Consider the following 22,821-nt stretch of genomic DNA (forward strand, 5'->3'; position numbering starts at 1 on the left):
GGCCTCTCACCTCCTCCTCTGGAATGTGATTGGTTGGAGAAAAAACCTGGAGCAAGCTGTGGGAACGCGCACAGAAAAAAGATCTGCGGGGAATGCAGAGAGGAGCCGACCCTATGTGAACAGTCCATTTAATCTCCCCCCAAATTAAACAGCTGCGAATCTGCTGTGAAGCTGATTCACTCTTCAGATACCCTGTGGCATGAAGCCATGTCTGGAAAACTTCTAGGGGAGCACTGGGTAAAAGGCAGGAGCTATCCTGCCTCCCCACACACGATTCAAGCTGCTCTTAGGCTTGCCAGCACTGCACACCCATACAACTGGTGTGTGGAAGCTCAGAGAGGGAGCAGGAGGAAAGCAAGCTCCAGACTCCTTCACTCCACAATGCACTGCATGACAAGTGCAGTGCATTGGGGGATACCCCCGCAAGCTGGGTGCTCTGGGCACTTGGCTCTATGGCTACACAGGCTGCCTGCAGCCTGAGCAGACACATAACTGGGTACATAGTGGAAGGGCACACTTGCACCCTTCTACCTAGGTAATATCCCGGGGGAAACCTCGGGCTACCCAGCAAGGCAGTGCCGAGATCAGCCCCGATCCCAGCACTCCACATGGCAGCCATACCTGGGTAGGGCTGTGCAAGCCCAGATCTACTCATGTCAACAGCCTCATAATCTATTTTTTAAAAATTGTCTTTTTCAGTCTCTAAAATTTTCTGAACTAAATGCATACAATAGGATGAAAACCAGAAGGATAAAATGTTTAATTTATATGAGAGAAACTTTCTGAAGGCTACAGCAGAAGAAATTCTATACCATACTCTCACCAGTATGTCACTATAGAATGTTTGCAGTTTTATACAGCTGTCCAACACTGGCTTGGGATTATGAAAAAGAAAATGGGGGAGGAGACAGAAACTGAAATAAATAAACCATTAAAATATAGACATCTATTTTCTGCAAGGTGAAAGCAAATACTTTATTATTTATTAAGCTGAGACTTTAGCTAGCATAAACCAGCATTCACTTTTGTGAATCATTGCCAGTTTACACTCTAAGTGGTCTGGTCCCTTGTTGCTCTGATAATTAATTTTAGGAATTAATTTTGGGACTGTAAGGCCCTTTTTAACCCAGTGAGTGATGGGGTACATATCTGGTGACCAATTACTGTGCTGCTCCATCCCATCCAGGATGAGCCAGGGTCACATCTTAGGGGCTCAGTTTTACCTATAGCTCCATACTCTGCCTTTCTCCCTTTGCACACACTAAGCAGAGAGAACAACAGCGAAAAAGACAGTGCCATTGTGTAATGCAAAATACCGTTCATAAGTCATGCAAACACTAAACCCTATGTATAATGAATCTGTCCTTTAGGGACAGTCCTTTCCATGTCATTGTCTGGTACTTATGTTGTTGTTCATCTAGCTAATTACCGCTTTGAAAGGTATAGTCCTGCTGTCATGCCTAGATTAGCAGCAAGTGTTTGGCTGGCTACTTTCTTGTCACAGTTGATAATTATTTAATGAGTTCTGTTCTTCCCCCGGAAAGTAAGATTGGGGGAGAATTGGACCTATTTTATCACAGTAGCATTGCTGTGTCTGTTGGCAGATTTGACAGCAGCTGAGCTGGATGCCACTAAGGCAGGAGAAGAAGAATTTCAATAAGTAGCTCCCGAATCAGTCCGAAACAGGGGAGAAATGAACAGTGATGATGAACAAATCTCAATGGAAACAGAGCAGACTCCTCAGGTGGTTCACTGCCAGGCTGTATCTTATGTGCTTGAAGCACATAAGGGGAATGGAGGCCATAGAGGAGCTCTAGCTCAGCTGCCCTGAAGATTTTTTTTTTTAAACACAGAACATCAATGGAATGAATAAATAAATAATAAAGGTGGATGTGGTGTCAGCAATGAAACACATAGAAGCTTTGTGAGGTGAGACTGTGAGATGGAACAATCTTCCTCTGATTCTCCCCCTCCCCCTGCCCTCGCGTAAAGTGCTTTCAAAATTCTGTTGAGAAGTGTGTAAAATTACTTCTAGAAGAAGGACTTACTAGTCTGGTGACTATACTCACCTTCAGCCTCAGAGGCAAGATGCCCCTAAATACCAGTTGCAGGGGAGCAATGGCAAGAGAGAAGGCAAGCCCTCACCTCTTGCCTGTGAGCTTCTCAGAGGCATCTGGTGGGCCACCATGTGAAACAGGATGCTGGACTAGATAGGCCTTGGGCCTGATCCAGTAGGGCTGTTCTTATGGAAGGAGAAGGGTTATGACAACCCAAGAAAGAACACTATATTTTCCATGATTACTGCAGATACACAAGACCCATCCAGATGTTTAAAATCGTGCTACTGTAACCGTGTGTAGTGGTGAGAATGGGGAGGAAGTCCCACCCCCACCCTGTCACTCACCACCTCTCCCTGACACTCAAGCTTACAGTGGGACTTATCTGAAGAGGGACGCAACATAAGCAAGAAGGTGGGCGCTTCCATGATCACAAGGGATACTGCTTACTACCCTTGAAGAGTAACAGAGAAGTCATAGGAACATAGGAAGCTACCTTATACCAAGTCAGACCATTAGTCCATCTAGCTCAGTACTGTCTACAATGACTGGCAGTGGCTCTCCATGGTCACAGGCAGGGGTCTTTCCCAACCCTACTAGGAGATATCAGAGATTAAAAACCTATGAAGTTATGGTCCCATAAGGGAATATCTGACAATGTTCACATGTAGACTCCAATTCCAATAGAAATCAAGGTGGATCTTGCTTAGCAAAGGAAACAATTAATGCTTGGTACCACAAGACTAGCTCTCCTCCCAAGTCATGAACCAAGGGCTCTTGGTTAGAGGGAGAACCCGAGTGCCTTATGTTCTGTGCTCTCCTGGTAATTTTCAGGAAAAGGAAGCTGCTGACTTGCTCTGATACACTTTAGCGCCTCCACTGCAGATACCCATATTGCAGCTAAGCAGGGGTCAGGTGATATGAGGGGCCAATATGATTCCACTCAGTCCTATAAAGCGCCTCATGTTGGTCTGGTTCTTCTATTTGAACATTCAGATTGCCCACACCTACCACCTTCCTTCCTTTCTTTCAAAGAATCAAGATCCCAAATCTAGTGAATTAAGAAGAACGTTTTAAAGAAATTTCAGTGGGTTTTGGAAGAGTTCCTAAATATATAAAGTAAACTATTATCAGTTGCACAGGGGATGAGGTTTTAAATTAGAAAAATTGCAAGGACATTTCCAGGGAAACAAGATGTTGATCTAAAATAAGGCATGCAAGATTTCAGAAACTGACAAGATTGGTTCGCACTAAGCGTTGAGGCTAAAAGGAATATTTAAAAACAAATCAGAAAAGAGAGAGACAAAGGAAGCAAACAGAAAAAATGTGTATGGTTTTGCAGAGAGTGACACGGAGAGTCACTATAGTGGTGACCACTGATTTAGGGCCTTCAGAATAGGGCAGAATATATGAGAACACATGAACTGCCATGAGTACAGTAGGTTTTTTCCTAGCACTTTTCTAGCCTTTAGAAAGGCAGAATAGCCTAATACAGGCCAAGGCTAACAGCTGAGGGCTTAACTCAAGCAGTACTTTCCTACTTGACTAGTCCAATTTATTTCAACAGCACAAAGGACTTCTCCATGTGAGCTATCCCCTTGGGTAGCATCACTGAGTGCACTCAACACCTTTCCATTTGCTGAAAAGGGAAATTATTCTTGAGCCGAATAAAAATTAGGGGGTTTCAATCAGCGGTACTTCCTATGGTATGAGTAATTTTCACAGCTCACAGAAGTCCTGTTAAGGGAAGGGAGAAGATCAGCTGGAGTTTCAGCACTTTTTGCTGTCTATTTTACTTGAAGCACATTAACAAATGAAAAATGCATGACTCAATCAGCAACAAGGACCTTTATCCGAGGCATGAGACAATGCAGAGCATTGAAGTTTTATAATCTTGCTTCCAGAATCCCATTCTTTGGAGCTGCAACAAAAATAACACTTGCAGATGATATCAGAATAGCAAGAGGGTTTCTCTTCCTGTTGATCATGAGATGATGGCCCTTTGTTCCTTACCCTGCCAAATGAATAAGTGGACAGTGATTTGACATGGGAACTCATGCTTCTTCAGAACAAAAATAAGGGGAGAAAATGCTTGAATGGCAGAAACAGAGTGACCTCTCTGTAGTGCAATATAGATCATTTCACCAGAAATAATTATCCTCTATTTTATACCATTCTCCAGAAACCGATACACTCCAGCTGTCCCTGTTTTCAAGAGACAGTCCCTCTTTTTTATCCTTGTCTCTGGTAAATCATGGGTACTTTATCTGTATTTTGCCTTTGGGAGGAGACTCTGGGAATGTCTTTTAAAAAATGTAGTTAGTCTATATTAGATTCCATTTCATCTCCCATTACTCCCTGTTTAGAGATACTGGTTTGAAAAAGGTTGCAAGTTCAATCCCTGGCATCTCCAGGTAGGGCTGGGAAAGGCCCTTGTGCAAACCCCTTGAGAGCCACTGCCAGTCAGAGCTGATGTTGCTGAGTGAGATGGAACAGACAATACTGAGCAAGCTCCTGGGTATGGGGCTGTACTTCAGTGGTGGAGCACCTGCCTTGCATGCAGAAGGTCCCAGGTTAATTCCCTGGCATCCCCAGGTAGCGTTGGGAAAGACTGCTGCTTTGGGCATGGGCATACCATTAATAAGACAAAGGGAGATGAACGTGTCCTGCCCCACAGTCTCTGAGGGGCCCTCTGAGGCCAGTCCTTGCCCTCTCTCCAGTCCCGTAGCCAGGAGTGTGAGCTGCAGTCCCCCCAAGCAGGTTCTCTGTGACTCCTGATTTCCCTTTTGTCAGTTGGAGCGGAGGAGAGCGGCAGCGGCTGCAGCAGCAGAGGCACTAGCAAGCTGTTCAAGTGGAAAAGAAAGTCAATCAAACAACTCTTATCTGTGTGTGATTTGGTTTTTTTTCCTGCTTCCCACATTTGTGTGAGTGTGAGAGTGTGTGTGAGAGAGAGATTGTTTGTGCCTGAGCTATTTTTAACTTTTAAAACATGATTTTAAATGATTGGGTTCTTCCGTCTAAGTCCTGATGACCCATGTGAAGTGGTCTTCTTCCAACTTGCAATGAGTCGCTTTCCTCTCTGTGGAAAGGAAAGAGGGGGTGGCAGCAGGGGGTTTATTGACTGGTTCTTTGATGGTGCCATGGTGGTTGAAAATATATTCAATTACTTTTCAACTAAACAAGTTCTCGAAAAAATGTTCCTTGCTCACAGAATGGCTCGCAATACTTGAGGGTTGGGGAAGAGTGGAGCTAGCCTAGCATCCTTCCTGATTCTTTGCTAATTTTAAACTGGGTTGCCTGGATATCCCTTCACCTACCTTTTCCACATGAAAAATATTGGTGTTTTAAAAAAAATAAAATCCTGCCATGCTACAGCCCTGACAAAAATTGTTAAGCTTGGAACAGAAGCTTCCTTTGGAACCCGCAGAAGGGGAGGAGAGCTGGTCTTGTGTTAGCAAGCATGAATTGCCCTCTTATATTTCACAAAACTGATACTGTTGTATTATTTGGTTCTGCTGTTGTTTTCACCTTGTAACTGTAGTCTCCTGTCCTCTGTTAATCTGCTACATTATATTACACATGTCCTTAATGTTCTTCTGCAGCAGAGACATGGGGCCAGGAGAAGGAGAGAAAGGCAGCGAGGGGGGCCCATTTTAAAATCTCGTCTCTGGGCCCACCTCAACCTTGGTACGCCCCTGGCCTTGGGGAACTGTTGCCAGTCAGTGTAGATCGCACCTGCTCAACTTAGCCCCCCCCAAGCTGTTTTTGGACTACAACTCCCATAATCCCCACCCACAGTGGCCAATAACCAGGGATTATGGAAGTTGTAGGCCAACATCTGCAGGAGGGCCGAAGTTGAGCAGCCTTGCGCCTAGACCAAGGATGCAGGATTTCAAGCATTTGGTAACTTCCTTGTCTTTTTGTTTTGCCCTCAGATTCTTTCTACCCCAAGGTGAAGTGAAGACAGCAAGCTAGACTCCGAAACTGTCATTACCTGTCTTCGAATTAAGGTGCAAGGTAAAAACTGTGACCATTTGGACTGGCCACAGTGGAGGCCTCAGGCCTTTTTTGTTTGTTTGTTTGTTTGTTTGTTTGTTTGTTTGTTTGTTTTCCAACCTTCATGAAGGCCTTTAGATGAGGGGTGGGGTGGTAGGTCTGTGTTAGAGCACAGTACTTTGCATGCAGAAGGGCCCAGTTTAAATCACTGGAATCTCTGGAAGTGCAGACCAGGTAGTTGCCGATTCCCAGATTTCCTAGAAACGGATCACCAAAGAAGCAGTCATCTTAAATATTTAGTGTAATTGAGGAAAATTGCTTATTATTGAATAAAGCAAAGTGTGCCGTCAAGTAGATTTCGACTCCTGGCGCCCACAGAGCCCTGTGGCGGTCTTTGGTAGAATATAGGAAGGGTCTACTGTTGCCTCCTCCCGTGCAGTATGAGATGATGCCTTTCAGCATCTTCCTATATCGCTGCTGCCCGATATAGGTGTACCTGTTGCTTGATAGTCAAGCATTTCCCCACTGAACCATTAGGTAGCTTTAGTATTGAATATAGGACCATATTAGAATTCTATCTCATGAGGTCAAAACACCATGAAAGAAAAAAACAGGAATTAAAAAACAACTGTTTTTACTTGAATGGAATTCTTATAACTGTGTTGGGTTTTCTATGTGGAAAGAGAGGCAGAATGGTGTGAGCAGCTTCCTGCTGAGGGGCAAAGGCCATTTCCTGTTTTGTGAAGAAGTAGGCACATGACTTGAGGATGTGCTAGTAAGTGTCGCTGGAGATTATTAAACATGTGGTTGGAAAAATAGAGTAATACTGTATCTTCAGGGTCGGGGAACTACATAAGAGGAAAGGTTTTCTTTCGTATTTCTTCTCTAGGTGATGGAAAATTAATTAACTTGGGGTTTGTTTGCTAATTCTGGTTTCATTGCCTCATTTGTATGCTACTGCTTTTATTCTCATAACAGAGGTGCAATCACAAGTAAATGTACTAGAGAGTAAGCCCCTTTGAACTAAATGGCACTTACTTCTCAGTAAGCTTCTCTGTTAGGGACAGAATGGAAAGTATATTAAAATTCAGCTACTGTATTCAGTTGCTGAAAACCATATCTGTTTAATAGCTACAGTCCCTATTTGCTCACTGGTGTGGTGTCATGTAGAGCAAGCAGTGTTTTTCATTGCAAGTCCTGGGACCCAATGGCGGCACCCACTGATTTGAAAAGGTCATTCTCACGACCAAACTGGGGAGCGTTGGCAGGGAGGCGTCAGTGAGTTATCCCCTGCTAACCTGCAAAGAGGCACCTTTTCAAAGTGGTGACTCTCTTTATTTAGCAGGGGGAGAGCAAATGGCTCTATCCACCCCCAGCACAGCATCCCTCCAGTGGCTGTTGCCGGTGTCTATCTTATGTTTATTTTTAGATTGTAAGCCCTTTGGGGACAGGGAGACATCTTATTTATTTATTTCTCTATATAAACTGCTTTGAAAACTTTGGTTGAAAGCGGTATATATATATATATTTGTTGTTGTTGTTGTTAAGTGACAGAGCTGGGAGCTGGAGGAGGAAGTATTCCAGCATCCCACCATGCTGGGAGCACAATGGGACATAGGAAGCTGCCATATACTGAGCCAGACCATTGGTCTATCTAGCTCCATATTGTCTTCACAGACTGGCAGTGGCTTCTCCAAGGTTGCAGGCAGGAATCTCTCTCAGCCCTATCTTCCCTCCCTGAGAAGTCCTAAGTTCCCTCCCTGAGAAGTCAGGGAGGGAACTTGGAACCTAGATGCTTTTCCCAGAGCAGCTCCATCCCCTGAGGGGAATATCTTACAGTGCTCACACCTCTAGGCTCCCATTCATATGCAACCAGGGTGGACCCTGCTTAGCTAAGGGGACAAGTCATGCTTGCTACCATGCTTGCTGCTGGCTGCTCTTGTGCTTTGTGCATGCAGGCAGTCCTGGCATGCACACGAAAGGGGACTGGGATAGAAGGGCATCCTTGTGCCCCTCTACCCTCAGTATTAGCATGAGTAGAAAAAAACTCAGGCTCCCCTAGCACTATGTGAAGGCTACCATTGCCACGGCACACTGCGCCAAACACTGGTGGGGCCCTTGAAGAGGCCCACTCTTAAGCTCCAGTGTGCCATCTTGGAAGATGTGCATTGGGAGATATAGTCCTTCCCAGCAGGTTCCCCATGAAGCTTTATGGAGAAAATGCCAAGAGGTGTGACACTTCTTAGTGCTCCATGCTCACCTTCCAAGATGGTGTCATGCCTTGAGAGGGCTCCGTTTCTCTTAGAGAGCTCCGGCTATAGAGAGGTATATAAATGTAAGTGCTATTGCTAAGTGCTATTAAAGGCTGCACCGGCCTGGGCAAAGTGAAGCGCTGTGCAAGGGTCTCTCTCATCGAATTTTTTTTTTTTTTAAATGTCGAAGTGGCCCCTACTTGAAAAATAGTTGAAGATCACTGATGAGGAGGCTAAGAAACTGAGCTATGAATTATGAGGTCTCTGGTATAAATCTCACCTCTGCCATGAACCACTGCCTTAGGCAAGCTACTCTTTCTGAGCCTCAAACTATCAGCTGTAAAATGAGAAGAACAATACTCACTTTAAAAGGTTGTTGTAAGGATTTCCTCAAGATAATATATGTGAAATGGTTTGAACACTCAGAAGTGTCATACAAATGCTAGGCATTAAGTACTACTGACAAAACCGAAAAAAAATGTGGGTGACTCTTCATGTTTCAGTGCTCTTTTTCAGAGGATTCTAGCCTCTTGCTGTCTTCACCATAATAGCTCATGCAGTAGAAGGCACTATGGCATCCTTGCATATTTTGTGTGTGTGCATCTGGTGTATTGACATCGTGGGTGGATGTTCCTGTTGCTGCATGTGGATTGGCTCCTCCCATGCCTGGCTTATGTGGGAGAGTTGTTGGCATGCCGGCCTGTGATTGGTTCATTTTGGTGGTGTTGTCATGGATGCTGGGAGAGTGGCTGGAGGATGTGAGCCCTGTCCCTTTGTGGACCATGGTGCACCAGCTCCTGGAGCCATCAGAGGGCCTCGGACCACTCTCTACTGGCAAAAGGATGGGGGCCATAGGACCCTGGGGAGCTTGCGAGCAGCTGGTTAATGATCCACACTTGAGTTCAAGTGGGAGGGAGGAGATAGAGAACTTGGCCAGATGGGGGTGGACTGCATTGTGGGGGGCGGGGGGTGGTGGTGCTGACTGACAAGAGAGAGCTATGTTATGCCAACATTTGGCTGGCATAAGCAGGATGATGGTGCACCTGGAGTACAGAATTGCCCAGTAAATATTGTTTCCTTTTTGATCCACTCTTTTATGTCCACAACTTTCCCCAGTACTTTTCCAGCTTACAGTTCTCAGCATTCTACACCCCACGGAAACCTCTTAACCTCACCTACTGTTTGGATTGCGTTGTTTGTCCACATTGGCTTAACTTCAGCCCCAAAGCACAGGCAGGTTGTTGGATGTCACCAATTATATCTGGCCACACTTTCCATTTTTCCTTTGTGCATTCCGCTCATTGTTTTACTGACTGACTTTCTCCTTAACATGTGTACGCCCTTCTGAAAATCCATATCTCCTCCAACAGGGCTTTTGTTGGGATTTTGGATCTCTTAACTAATATTTGTACAACCATACATTCCTATTATTTCTGGAATGTTTTTATTGCCTCCTCCAGCTCCCCCCAACACCATTGTAACATCTCCCCCCCCCGCCTCAATGGCTTACTGAACAGGTGTTCATCTTCTGCATTGAAACACGATCACAATTATGACGTTACCTGTGGCTCCAAGTGAGATAAAGCAGACAACTTTTCAGTGGACCAGAGGAGCACACTGACACAAGCACAAAAGTACCCAAATGCTAGATTGTTTGTGTTTGTTGACCTGCTTGCCTCCAGGATGCCTCGGTACAGAGGTTGCCATTAAAGTTCAGCTGCGGGCTTCATGCCACTGAAATTTGTTCTGCTTAGCTGGAAGCCTGCAGAGGTTGGTGTGCAAACAGATGCAGATGGTTCAAAGCTCTGTCATATGGTTTTCATTCAGTATTCCAAGCAAATGTAGAGTCATTTTCCACATGCTTGTCAACAGCTTGCCCTGGGTTCAGTTTCCGCAATGGAATATCAGTGAGGTGCAAGAAATTGGGAATTGTTGAATTAATTGTCCCTCCCTTCATGAAGGCTGCTACAACAGAATCATAAAGTTGGAAGGGCTTAAATATTCAATACCCTATTTCAAAACAGAGCCATCCATAAATTAATGAACACATCATGGCATGGGGCAGAAAGTGACCAAATCCTTATTCACACATCTATCTATCTATCTATCTATCTATCTATCTATCTATCTATCTATCTATCTATCTATCTATTTAACATATGTATATACTGCCCCAAACTTATTTCTCTGGGCAGTTTACAATAAAACAATACAAATTAAAAAATGTTAAAACATAAACTTTATAGGTTATAACAAGCACCTTGTGTTTTGCATGGAAACTTATTGGTAGCCTGTGTAGTTCTTTTAATATAGGAGTAATATGGTCTCTTTGAGATGAGCCAGAGACCAACCTGGCTGTCGTATTCTATACCAACTGCAGTTTCTGGACTACGTACAAAGGCAGCCCCACATAGAGCTCATTGCAGTAGTCAAGTCTGGAGCTTACCAGAATATATACTATTACAGAATATATAAAATTTAACACAATGTTAAAAACTGTAAGTCTAATTAAGAGCCTGGGTGAACAAATGTGTCTTAATCACTTATATATCACATGAGGCTGGAGGAGACCTATCATCCACAGCTGTTCTTTTGCAACTGTTACTACCATGTTGTTGCCACCCATACAGCACCAGTGAAATGTGCATCATGGATGGTACATCCTTATTCTATACACAGCTTAGAAGAAGGGCTGTACACAACTTGTTCAGCATTCAGATGCCTGTCTACTCCAGGATTATACTTGCAACTTCGTCCAAAAAGCAACCTTGTATGCCAAAAATCCTGGAAGCTACAACTCAGCTGTATCTATGTCTGTCTTGTCAATCTGCTATGTCATTTTAGAGCTCATTTCTGCCCGTTTCAGTTACATTTCTGGTTGCTTCTGGCTTGAAAAGGAACAAATGTTATTGTTATGAATGTTCTTTTGCATTTTTAGTGTGTGCAGAAGTCTTGTACAGTTGTTATCTCCTCCATCTTTCCAGCAGGTCATTATTATTGCTGTCTGCAAGAGAAGGCATTGAGGCTGATAGAAACCAACTCATTCACGGCCATCTAATGAGCCAGTTAGTGCAGACCTAAAACAGGTTCTTCCAAGTTCAGTACTTGAGTTGGGAAAAACGACTACTCTGATCATTCATTGTCCATGAACACACCCAAGAAATAATCACTGGGGCCCACCAATGTTTCTGTGACAAAGTCAACATGGTTAAAAAACAAAAAAGAGAGAGAGAGAGAGAGAGAGACCTTTGAATGTTCTGGCATCTTACCATAAGAACATAAGAAAAGCCCTGCTGTATCAGGCCAAGGCCGATCCAGTCCAGCATCCTGCCTCACGCAGCAGCCAACTAGATGCGCTCGGAAAACGTACAAGCAGAGGGGAAAGGCTACTGCCCCCTTGGTACTCCCTTGGACCTGAGGTCCAGGGGCATGCCACCTCTGCTCCTGGTAGAAGTATATAGCTACCAAGGCCATGTACTGTATGAAAAATGTATTAAACCAGGATGAAGTGATTAAGCCCCTCAGGAGGTCACACAATAGCAGTGTACACTATATAAAATTGTCCATGTGAATTGGCTTTGATAAAAAGTAGTTTGCATTTTGCCAGTGAAACTATGGTCTGAGACAGAGAGAGATGCTCTTCTAAAATAATGTTCCACACTTAAGAACACGAGAAGAGCCCTGATGGATCAGACCAATTAATAAATGGTCTATTTTCCAAAAACCCGCTTCCCAGGGTGACTACCAGATGCCTGTTGGAAGCTCGCAACCAGGGCTTGAAGGAATCTGTGAGTCTACCTACCTATCTTTCTAAATTGAACTGCTCTGTTGGCACAGACAGGAGAGGTACATTGAAAGCTGAGAGAGATGGGAAAGTAATAAACTTTATATGATGGATCTGCAGCCTTTCACTTGAGATAGTACCCTCTATATGTCAATTCTTTCTGGAACTATGTAGGGAAATAGCACTGCTTCCTATCATACTCAAGGAAGTCTTTCATAGGAGACTTGGACAAGGCCAGTGTCAGCATGGCTGGGTAGCTGCCAATAGTTCAAAGCGCTGGGTAGAGCCCACTGCTGATTCCCAAATCTACCTTTGTGCCCATAGCTTTTGTATTGTGGGAGTGGGAGGAACTGCTTTGCAGTAGTTCCACTCTTACTTCTTAGACAGATTCTAGATGGTGTCGCTTGGAGACTGTTGCTCTTCAAAATGTGAACTTTCATATGGTGTCCCCGAGGGCTCTATACTGTCTCCAATGTTGTTTAGCATCTACATGAGATTGCTGGGAGAGATCATCAGGAGATTTGGTGCTGGGTGTTATCAGTATGCTGATGACACCCAAATCTATTTCTCCATGTCAGCATCATCAAGCAAAGGCATAACATCCCTAAATGCCTGCCTGGAGGCAGTGATGGGCTGGATAAGGGATAACAAACTAAGACTGAATCCAAATAAGACAAAGGTATTTATTGTGTGGGGTTGGAACTCAGCAGAAAATTTTGATCTGCTGGTTCTAGATGGGGTGATACTTCCCCAGAAAGAACAGGTACACAGTCTGGGAGTGCTTCTGGATCCAAACCTCTCCCTGGTGTCTCAGGCTGAGGCAGTGGCCAGAGGTGCTTTCTATCAGTTTCAGTTGATATGCCAGCTGCATTTGTTTCTTGAAATAAACAAGCTCAGAACAGTAGCATATATTCTGGTTAGCTCCAGACTTGACTACTGCAATGCGCTCTATGTGGGGCTGCCTTTGTACGTAGTCTGGAAACTACAATTAGTACAAAATATGGCAGCCAGGTTGGTCTCTGGGTCATCTCGAAGAGACCATATTACTTCTATATTAAAAGAACTACACAGGCTACCAATAAGTTTCCATGCAAAATACAAGGTGCTTGTTATAACCTATAAAGCTCTAAACAGCTTAGGCCCAGGGTATTTCAGAGAATATCTTCTTCACTATGAGCCCCAACGTCCATTGAGATCATCCGGAGAGTTTAATTTGCAGTTGCCACCAGCTTGTCTGGTGACTACTCAGGGATGGGCCTTCTCTGTTGCTTTCCTGAGACTCTGGAATGTGCTCCCTGCTGAATAAAAGCCCCCCCATCTCTGACACCTTTTAAAAAGTCTCTAAAGACACATTTATTCACCCAAGCTGTTTAACAAGACTTGTGGTTTTAGTTTGTTTTAAGGTTTTCATTTCTATTTTAATTTGTTTTATTTTGCTTTAAACTGCCCAGAGATGGAAGTTTGTGGCGGTGTAAAAAGATAAATAAAATAAAATTTAAAAATTAATATAATGGTGGTAGAGCTTCTCCGTCAGGGCCCACTCAAGGTGGAGGGCCCTTTGAGGTCTGTTTGCCAAAGACCCCCTGAAACCTGGAGCTGGCCCTGGTTTTGGAAACAAAGTGTAATGAATTAATGTGGGCATACAGCGGTGAGGGTCAGCAACAGTAGTGGTGAGTCCGAACCGGTCCGGCGGCCATTCTAAGGAATGGCCGAACTGCCAGACCGGTTCGGCTCTTGGTGGTTCGGGTCCGGGTGGGGGGGTATGACTTTAAGGGCGGGAGGGCTTGCTTACCCTTCCCGCCTCTTCGGCCCCCTCCAGCGCCCGTATTTAACTTAAAAGCGGGGCGCTGGAAACCAGCCGCCCCCGCCGCCGCTACCGCCGCCCCCCTGAGCAGATTAACAATTAAGGGTGCCCTTTCCCGGCGGGTAGACCGGGCCTCCGGTGTCTTTTGTGGTGCGCGCATGCGCGCGCGCGCGCAAAGTGCCTTCAGTCTTCTGGAGGCCTTGCTAACGAGAGGAGCTCCGTTCGGTAGCTCCTCTCGTTTACTTCAAGCATTGGGTAAGGACACACTCGGGCGGGCGGGCAGCTGGGAGGGAGGGCTGGCTGGCTGGCGGGCGGGCGACGGCAGGGGCACCCTTAATTGTTAATCTGCTCGGGGGGGCGGCGGTAGCGGCGGCGGGGGCGGCTGGTTTCCAGCGCCCCGCTTTTAAGTTAAATACGGGCGCTGGAGGGGGCCGAAGAGGCGGGAGGGGTAAGCAAGCCCTCCCGCCCTAAAAGAAAGGGCCCCCCGTCGGTGCCGGTCCGGACTGGGCCGGACCGTGCACATCCCTAAGCAACAGCTAGCACAATCACTGCCTATGTACACAAGTGACAGTTTAGGATTTGGGAAAGAAGCCATAGAAATGAGACCGTGTTTTAAAAGACCCTCTCTACAGAGAGAGAGAGAGAGAGGAGGTTGGACAGAGGCAGCAAGATAGGAGAATTTGGCCTTCATATCATCTCAAGTTAAAGCCTGTCTTTATGGTTGCATTTCCATGCACGTTTCTACCGTTTAATGGACATCTTCTATAAGAGAGAAACTCCTATTATCTTGGCATATTTATACATGAATTCTAATACTGTCTTTTTAACACTCATTAGGAGCTGCATTTGAGTTCATTACTGTGCATTATGCAGGCAGAGGGACTCTTGGACCAGAATCCAAGGAGAGACCATTGTATTTTTGGAAGAACCAATTTGATCCACTGCCATGCCTTCTTAATTGGGAAACTGTAGTTTGGATTCAAAGCTGTTGGTGTCAGAATCTGGGAACTAGGGAAAGAAGTCATACTTTGGGCATTTCACTTTTTCTTTTTAAAACGCAAAAGATTATCACAGGCTGGTACAGTGTTCTTTTTTAAAAAACATGAAACACGAGTACTTGTTTCATGTAGAAAAGGAATATTTTGGGTACCTGTTTGAGAAAGGATCACAGACTATGGCTACAGCTACTTAGCACTTGAAATGAAACTTTTTGTAAGATTTTGGCTGAGTTTCATGTTATCAGTTTTTCATTATCACTTACTGACATCTACTGGCTATATCATGCATTATTTCTGAAGGCTTAATAGGCCTTTCAAGAGCTTTGGGTTTAGGAACACCTGAGCAGACCAGTGATATACCAGGTGGAGATGCAGACTGCCTAGTATCGTATACTCTGCTTTCCAGCTATGTTAAGTAAAGCAGTAAGTGAATGCTGAAAGGGGGAAATAATCTGTTTGCGGCTAATATGCAGTACTTTTGCGGTTTGCAGTACTTTTACTAATTAATTAATTAATTAATTAATTAATTGTAGTATTTTTCAGCTGCTTTTCTTCCCATAAAGACCTTAGAGCAGCTAACACTGAAAATAGAACAACAGCAATAAAATAAATAACAAGTGTCATTAAGAATGTCTATTTTTATAATCCCAAGCATAGTTAGTGCAGCTCCACAATTTACTTGCGTGCCACAGATACGTCAGTTTTCTATCAGTGTTTCTTGAGAATACATAAACTGTAAACAATAGGCTGGGAATTTGTGTCGATGTTGTAGGAGATAATAAGTAAGGGGAAGCTAGGACCCAGAGGAGCTCGAGTGGACTTCTGGTTTTCTGGAGGTCAGAGCTGCAGCTTGACTTTTAAAGGTTGATAGTGCAACTTGCATTAGGAGGAAAGAAAGCTTCAACTAAAGAAACTGGCTGCAAATTATCTTTGCTTGCCTTCGGGACTGACCATTGCCAATCAGTCTGGAGGGGTCTTGAAACCCTCACAAAAACCAGTGGAATTTGCAGTCCACTGGAAGCTGCAGTCCAATCAAGGTTCCTAGGGCATGTACACACTGGGACTTAAGGGGCACCAATCTGTCATTCACATTGTATGTTTGCTGGCAGGGGCGTAGCTAGGGGAGAAGGGGCCCGTGTTCATTCCTCTCTCTGGCGGCCCCCCAGAGTGAGGGAGATAATGAAGAAAATAGGGAGGGATGGAGCTGGAGGGCCCTCAGGAGCTGGGGGCCTGTGTTCTTTGAACCCATTCGCTCAATTATAGCTACGCCCCTGTTTGCTGGAGAAAACACTGATATAACATAGGTTAGGAAAGACACAACGAGATATCATGAAGATGGGGCTGCTGTCCAAGCTGGAAACCAGTTTTTGCTGCCACCAGCTGTTGTGATGGCCACCAGCCTAAACAGTTTTTAAAAGGGATTAGACAAACTCATGGAAAATAGGGCTATCCACAGCTACTAGCCATCCGGATCAGAGGTAGCATGCCCCTGAACAACAACAAATATTTATATACTGCTTTTTTCAACAAAAGTTTCCAAAGTGGTTTACATAGAGAAGAAATACATAAACAAGATGGCTCCCTGTCCCCAAAGGGCTCACAAGCTAAAAAGAAACATAAGACAGGTACCAGCAACAGCCACTGGAGGGATGCTGTGCTCAGGTGCGGAGTGAGACTGGCGGCAGCCCATGTTCGGCCGCTGCTGCAGCCCCCTGGCCCCGCCCCCCGTGTCTGACGTGTCTGATGTCAGATGCAAGTCGTGGTCTCCCTCCAAAACACGGCCACATGGCCCCATTTTGAAGGGAGATCGGCCCACGCTGCATTGGGCAGCGCGGGCCGGAGCAACTCTCCCTGCCTTTAAAGGCAGGAAGAGCCGTTCCGGTCACGCTGCCAATGCAGCGCAGGCCACCGATCTCCCTCCTAAACAGTGCCGCACAGCCCCATTTGGGAGGGAGATCGGCCCCGCTGTGATGTGATGAAAACAGAATGACAAAATTAAAAAGTATTGGAATCTGACTTGATTTCTATGAATTAGAAGGGAATCTTTGTTTTGATATCATGGTTTGCTTTGATGTTGTGTTCATGCTGTGTACAGCAAAGAGAATTGACTTCTTGTCCTTTGGACTTCTAAAGCCATCTCCAGATGCTGTGCTCATTTAACAGCTCCAGAAAATGAAGATTCTTGCTGGATAGACTGATAGTTGAGTCAGATTTTCAGTTGATTTTTCAAATTTGATTTTAAGTTTAACTTGTTTATATGTTTTAACTGTTGATTTTAAAGTTTACAGATGTTTTAACCGGCTGTGAAATGCTTTGAGACCTTGTTATAGGCAGTATTAAAATGTGATAGATAGATAGATAGATAGATAGATAGACAGACCTTGGTTCATATTTCTGCTCAGTTGTATACTTGCTGCTTACCTGCCCAACTGAGGGAAGCTGCTACCTGACTTTACTATGTTATGGGGACAGAAACATTTTCTATTCAGTATAAATTTCCCAAATAAGAGAAAGTGAGGATGTATTCACATTTCCACATCAGCCTAAATGGGAAAAACCATTTTGGTGATCCATTGCTTCAGCCTTTGGCAGGCCAGTTGTGTGCATCTGGCAGCCAAAGGAGATTGATTTTAGGGTTTGCCAACTTTTGATTTCAAAACTTCTGATTCTAAAGGTGGGCTTAGAGGGTGGAACTAGAACAGAACATAACAGGACAGGGGTGGAGCCAAGACAGGACCTGGTGAGTCCTGGTAAGTTCAGGGCAATTAGCATCATGGATGAAGCCAGGCAAAATCAGGTCCAAATAACGACTATCTAACAGAAATTAGTTTTACTGGTCAAACCAATACAAGAGTGGTTGCTTGACAGGCCTGTCTGACATGCTTGAACTGAGAATGCCTTAAAAGCATTTGCAGTGGCAAATAAAGTTCTGTGTCTGGCAGCAGGATTGCCTCAGGATTGAGAGAATGTGAAAAGACACAGTAGGCTAGTTCACATGATCATTAATTGGGTAGAACAAGTATCATTCCCATATTTGGGAGTTACGCACACTCCTATTTTGCGATTGTGTGTGAGTAAAAAGCAAGGTAGGATGTGGGGAAAGTGTGTGTGAGGCTCCTGCTGGGTAGGAGGACTCTGTCCTACCCAGCAGCTATACCCAGCTGTTTAATGAGGTAGGAGGGAAAGCCATCCTACCCAGAGTGAACCTCCCCAGAGTGTACAACCACCCTCTTTCCTCCTACCTTTTTCTTCTTCTCCCCTCACCAAATATTTATATACCGCTTTTCAACTAAAGTCCCCAAAGCTGTTTACATAGGTATAAATAAAATGGCTCCCTGTCCCCCAAAGGGCTCACCATCTAAAAAAGAAATATAAGATAGACACCAGCAATAGCCACTGGAGGGATGCTGTGCTGGAGATGGATAGGTCCAGTTGCTCTCCCTCCGCTAAATAAAGAGAATCACCACTTTCAAAAGGTACTTCTTTGCTCTTTTAGCAGGGGTACCTTGGTTTTTAATTGTACATAATTGCAAAACAGGAGTGCCCACAGCTCCCATACCTGGGTAGGACCTACCCAATTAATGATCATGTGAACTAAACTCCTGCTGAAACATCAGGGAGGGGAGTTATTTAATCCTCCGGCATGTATTCCCCCAACCTTAATTATTTACTATAAACTACTGTATTAAGGGCTTACCCAACCCAAATCCTGCCTCCTTCCATGTTAGTTTTTTGGGTTTTTTTAAATGGACACCCTAACATTACATGTCTCAATCAGCTTGGGAGAAGAGCCAAAAATATTGCTGTTTGGAGGTTGTGAAAAACACCATTTTTATTTCTCCAACGTATATACTTCACAAACTTATGTACATAGGAACATAGGAAGCTGCCATATACTGAGTCAGACCATTGGTCTATCTAGCTCAATATTGCCTTCACAGACTGGCAGCGGCTTCTCCAAGGTTGCAGTCAGGAATCTCTCTTAGTCCTATCTTGGAGAAGCCAGGGAGAGAACTTGGAACCTTCTGCTCTTCCCAGAGCGGCTCCATCCCCTGAGGGAGATATCTTACAGTGCTCACACATCAAGTCTCCCATTCATATGCAACCAGGGCAGACCCTGCTTAGCTAAGGGGACAAGTCATGCTTGCTACCACAAGACCAGCTCTCCTCTCCTAATTCTTCATACCTAAGGAGTTCCTAAGAATAAAGACACTATTCCCTCACAATTAAGAGGTTGCTCATAGTTCCCCTTTTGGAGAAGACAAAGACAAAATAGGAGTTGAGCAATCCTGCCTTCTCTCTGTTACCCATTTCACCTTCCATACTACATTTCCTTTCTTTTTGATTGATTGATTGATTGATTGATGGATGGATTGATTAAGTGCTGTTAAGTCGGTGTCGACTCTTAGTGACCAAATAGATAGGATTCTCTCCAGGATGATCTGTCTTCAACTTGGCCTTTAAGGTCTCTCAGTTGTGCATTCATTGCTGTCATAATCGAGTCCATCCACCTTGCTGCTGGTCGTCCTCTTCTCCTCTTTCCTTCAACTTTTTGCAGCATTATGGACTTCTCAAGGGAGCTGGGTTTTCATTTTTACATGCTTGAAAAAGCCCCCTTTGTTGCTCTTTAGCATCCCTCATCAGCCTCAGCTTGTTCTGAGCTTTCCCTTTCCTATCACTGTCCCCACAAGCCTAAGCTATATTCACCCTTGGTGACCTGTCCTGTCTTCCATTTTTTTAATGTGTCCTTTTTCATTTTCAGCTCATCACTAAGCTTTTGTACAGCCAAATATATTTTGTAGCTGTCTCCCATTTTCCTTTCTCATTGGAGTAGTTCGTGCCTTTTGTAAGTAATGCCTTCTTCAGGAACACCTACCCATCTTGGGCTCTTGTCCCAATTTGTTTACCTAGCTACAGAATCTTATCTAGCACTTCCTATGTTTCTTAAAATCAGTGTTACTAAAATCCAATATACATGTTTGACTCCACTCACCTTTAACTTTCCATAAGATCAAGAATTCAAACCAAGGTCATTATGGCTGATGATGATCGGAGTTGTAGTCAACAGCATCTGGGGACCTGCGGTGGGAATCTGTGTCCTCAGGGGAAGTAACCAGCATAGAGACAGTTAGGGCTTGAGAAGCAAGACGAGTATCAGACACTTTAGCTTTACTCTTAAAGCAATGGTTAATCTATTCTATATTTTGAAGAGTTTGTGGGTGTGTTTGTGAGACAGAAAGTCATACTTCCCAATTACTTACAGTTACGAAATTTTGCATGCAGAAGATCATCACCAGATTTTATGTTATGGTTCTGAACAGCTTTTAAGACCCAATAATCAGTTCAATAATTCAAATGTGACATCATGCCCAACAGAAGCAGAAGATCTTTCTCAGATTCAAATGTACTGTGATTCAAATTGACCAGATATGGTAATTATTCAATAAAATGAATATTTCAAACTGTTCTTTTACTTCCCTTCTGCAAGCACGTTAATAAAAAATTCTTCTTATATAATAAGTTGTATCCATTATATATTTTGAAGAGTTTGTTTGTTTTGTGGATTTATTTGTGCAAAATAAAGTACAGATACCAAATTTGGCATAAACAATCCTTCATAAAAGTAGCTGAATGCACTAAATACAAAATGACTATGCCCGGTCAACAATGGGCCTCACTTACAAGTATTAAATATTTTAAAACTTACATCACATTTTATTCATTCATTCATTCATTTTATTGTTAAATTTATATACTGCCTTTCATTTAAAAATATATTAACAAATCTGATTAATAAGATTTAAAATACAAGCATTAAAACTGTACAAAATACAAAGAAGCAGCAATAGAGACAATAATATAAAAGCCTGGGTAAAAAGCCAAGATTTAACACGCTTTCTAAAAACTGTGATGGAGACTGAGGAGTTTGCTTAAGGTGCAGTCAATTATGTACTGTATTATAGTACATCATGATTTAACTGTATTATAGACATAGGGACATAGGAAGCTGCCTTATACTGAGTCAGACCATTGGTCCGTCTAACTCAGTATTGTTTACACCGACTCGTGATGACTCTTTAAGGTTTCAGGCAGAAGTCTTTCCCAGAAAGGGACTTCATCATGACTATTCTGAACTCCTTTTATTATGACATAGATCTCAACCTTCTGCATGTTTCGTCAGAAGTAAATTACTTTTTTCAGTGAGATAATCCATATATGTTTTTTCAGTGAGATAATCCAAAATATACTTACTTGGAAGTAAGTTCCATTGAACAAAATGGGTTCTAATTCTGAAGTATATATGCACAGGAGCATCCTACCTGTTGTGTCAATTTTTTCTAAGATTGTGATATATATATATTGGGCAGGTTTAGATATCACGCAGAACTGCAGTTATTTTAACTAAGGTTTATCTAACAGACCTGGATTGGCATGATGGACAATTAACAAATCTTGGTTTGTTTCATCATATCATAGGTTGTTTGGATCCGACCCTTTCTCCTTATCTCTTGTGATCTAGGCTTGTCTCTTATTATGTCCGCCTTCACACATAATGCCAAACTGGAGGCAAAGGGTGCAGAGGTTCCATTTTGGGGTTGCTCAAATGCGCGAAACCGCTCTTTTGTCTCAAAAGTGACCCTAGGTTTTTGAGCCTAATCCATAATCTGAACCTTCGATTTGTAGTGAGTTTCTCTATTCCAACCTGAGGTTTGAAGGTGGCATTATGTCATCTGAATTCCGCTGCCGCTGTAGTCTGGGTTTTGTGCTGCGGCTGTTGCCAAAACCATAGAGAGAGCGGCTCAGACCAGCCCAGAAATGTGCCAGCTCTAGGCTTCTTGTGCTTCTTGCTGGCTGCCGCTTAGAACACGTGCCTCCACCATCCCCACTGTCTTGCACTCCTCCAGCCATTGCCTGGCAAAAGGGACTCTGCATTGCTGCATCCCAAGCTTCAAAGCATGTCAAAGGTAAAAGCCACATTGGGGGATGCCAGCTTTCTGCTGTGTCTTGTATTCCCCCCTTTGACAATATGCAGAAAAATGGGATGGGATGGCAAGACAGGCACTTTGTGTAGAGGTCTCCACACATCAAGTGATGAACCACAGTAAAGCAAAATAAATAATGGTTCCATATAGCAATAGCAATAGCAATAGCACTTACATTTATATACCGCTTTATAGCCGAAGCTCTCTAAGCGGTTTACAATGATTTAGCATATTGCCCCCAACATTCTGGGTACTCATTTTACCGACCTCGGAAGGATGGAAGGCTGAGTCAACCTTGAGCCCCTGGTCAGGATCGAACTTGTAACCTTCTGGTTACAGGGTGGCAGTTTTACCACTGCGCCACCAGGGGCATATGATGTCTGAACCTGTCCATTGGGTTTTTAAAAAAACAATCAGACATACACACACGAGGGGTGGGCAGAACAATTTGAAGTCAGAATGCTTTGACTGTGAACCAGGCCATTTTGAGTGTTTCAAGCTCAGACCAGAACACCCTTCAAATGAAGGCCCTGTTTCAGGCTCAGAACAATGCTGTTCTGACTCAGAACACTTGGAACATTCCGAGCACCATTTTGGACTCCAAAATGGCATTCTTCTGGCAAGCACACGCACGGCAACCATTTGCGTGGTTAGTACTACCATGCAAATGGCTGCCATGAATGTGCAGATGCCAGAAGAGCACCATTTTGGAGTCCAAAATGGTGCTTGGAACATTCTGAGTCAGAATAGGGTCATTGCATCAGAACAATCCAGGGCATTTGCGTTCCGTTCCGAGCTTGAAACAGAACACAAATGCCATCCTGTGCACATCCCTGATACACACTAAGGATACCGCAGTGTATAACACTTCAAAACAAATTGCCAGTTTTGTACAAAAAAGCTGCAGGAATCTGTCTATCAAAAATGTTAATTTGCTACTAAAAAAA

The 22,821-nt window shown here is 43.9% G+C and overlaps 2 long non-coding RNA genes across 3 annotated transcripts in view; one reads left to right on the forward strand and one right to left on the reverse strand.

Moving 5' to 3' along the window:
* The window catches only part of LOC128350759 (uncharacterized), a 68,272-nt gene that overhangs the window by 40,536 nt on the left and 4,915 nt on the right, over positions 1 to 22,821 (forward strand). The window contains exon 2 of one of the 2 annotated variants that reach the window (XR_008319443.1): positions 5,993 to 6,074. This is a non-coding gene — a long non-coding RNA (uncharacterized LOC128350759). The remainder of the gene's footprint in view (positions 1 to 5,992; positions 6,075 to 22,821) is intronic. The other variant, XR_008319442.1, reaches the window with a different exon arrangement.
* On the reverse strand, positions 3,821 to 22,039 carry LOC128350768 (uncharacterized). Its single transcript, XR_008319449.1, has 2 exons — positions 19,885 to 22,039; positions 3,821 to 4,071 (listed from the first exon to the last, which is right to left on the reverse strand). It is a non-coding gene; the product is annotated as an uncharacterized LOC128350768 (long non-coding RNA).

Source organism: Hemicordylus capensis, chromosome 1 (genome assembly GCF_027244095.1).
Source record: "Hemicordylus capensis ecotype Gifberg chromosome 1, rHemCap1.1.pri, whole genome shotgun sequence".
Lineage (NCBI taxonomy): Eukaryota > Metazoa > Chordata > Lepidosauria > Squamata > Cordylidae > Hemicordylus > Hemicordylus capensis.